The 1,561-nt window shown below is 38.6% G+C and overlaps 1 non-coding gene across 1 annotated transcript; it reads left to right on the top strand.

Annotated features, from left to right (window-relative positions):
- Positions 1-896: 896 nt before the first annotated feature.
- On the top strand, positions 897-1,003 carry LOC128196400 (small nucleolar RNA R71). The gene has a single exon (XR_008248683.1). It is a non-coding gene; the product is annotated as a small nucleolar RNA R71 (small nucleolar RNA).
- The last annotated feature ends 558 nt before the right edge of the window (positions 1,004-1,561 follow it).

Below are 1,561 nucleotides of genomic sequence, written 5' to 3'. Positions count from 1 at the left end.
CCTCTTCCTTCTCCTCACATTTTCTCTCAACTTCTTTTTCAGCACTTTCTTCTACTATTTCTTCCACTCTTTTCTTTTTCTCTCCCTCCATCTCACTTTTTTTTTCATTCTCTATCACTCTTCCATTCCTCAATTGAATTGCCTTGCATTGCTCTCTTGGGTTTGGTATAGTGTCACTAGGGAATGTGCCAGGAGATCTTTTAGAGAGTTGTCTTGAAAGCTGACCAATCTGGTTCTCTAAATTTCTTATTGAAGCTTCCTGGTTCTTGAAGTTTGTTCTTGTCTCACTCATGAAATTTGAAGTCTGCTCCACAAAGGTAGAAGTTTGCATAGTTAACTTCTCTAGTGCATTTTCCAACGTAAACATCTTGTTTCCTTGATTGTTGGGCTGAGCTTGATATTGATATTGAGGCCTTGGTGGGTTAGATTGGATTGGATTACTCCAAGTTCTAGGTTGTTGGGGCCTCCAATTTGCATTAAAGTTGGTAGAGAACTGGTTTTGTTGTTGTTCTACTACATTCATGTGTACCTCTTGGTGAGTTGCCTGACATTCACCATTTTGATGCATTCCTCCGCAAAAATCACATGCGGGAGATCTAGTATTCACATTATTCGCTTGCATAATTCCCATCTTCTGAGTCAAATCTGTAATCTGCTGTGTTAACAACTTGTTTTGGGCTAAGATAGCATCCAATGTATTAACCTCCAACACACCAGCTTTTCTATTTTGACGGTCAAACTGCATATTCACTGTGTTGTTTGCCATTAATTCAAGAGTCTCCAAAGCTTCCTCTGGTGTTTTCAAAATGAATGATCCTTCACTTGCTGCATCCAACATTGCCTTAAAAGTGGGTGAAAGACCATTATAGAAAGTCTGCACTTGCAACCATTCAGGTAAAGCATGATGTGGACATTTCCTCATTAGCTCCTTATATCTTTCCCACGCCTCATATAAGGATTCATTGTCTTGCTGCACGAAGGAGGTGATCTCATTCCTCATTTTCGCTGATTTGGAAGGAGGGAAGTATTTGATTACAAATTTTGTAGCCATATCCTCCCATGTAGAAATACTTCCTTGAGGTTGTGATTGTAGCCAGTTTTTAGCTTTATCCCGTAGAGAAAAGGGAAAAAGCCTCAAACGAATTGCATCATCTGAAACTCCATTAATTTTCAAGGTATCACATATTGCCAGAAAATTCTCCAAGTGAGAATTAGGATCTTCTGAATTTGCACCTCCAAATTGATTCTGTTGAATGACTTGCAACAATGCAGGCTTGATTTCAAAATTATTGGCTTGAATAGGAGGTCTCACAATGCTCCCTTGATAACTATTAGGATTTGGCATTGAATAGTCACGAAGAGTCTTTCTAACAAGTTCTTGGTCTGCCATTGTTAATGCCTCATTTTCTTGTTCAATTAATCTTTGTTCTTGTCTTCTTTCTCTCTTTCTTCTTCTTGCACTACTTCTATTTCTTCTAGCAGTGCGTTCAATTTCTGAATCGAAAAGCAATTCTTCTGGGCCAACAGTACCTCGCATAAACAACTAAAACAAAAAACACAC

The sequence above is a fragment of the Vigna angularis genome, chromosome 4 (assembly GCF_016808095.1).
Source record: "Vigna angularis cultivar LongXiaoDou No.4 chromosome 4, ASM1680809v1, whole genome shotgun sequence".
Lineage (NCBI taxonomy): Eukaryota > Viridiplantae > Streptophyta > Magnoliopsida > Fabales > Fabaceae > Vigna > Vigna angularis.
This window is presented reverse-complemented; position numbering and strand designations above follow the sequence as displayed.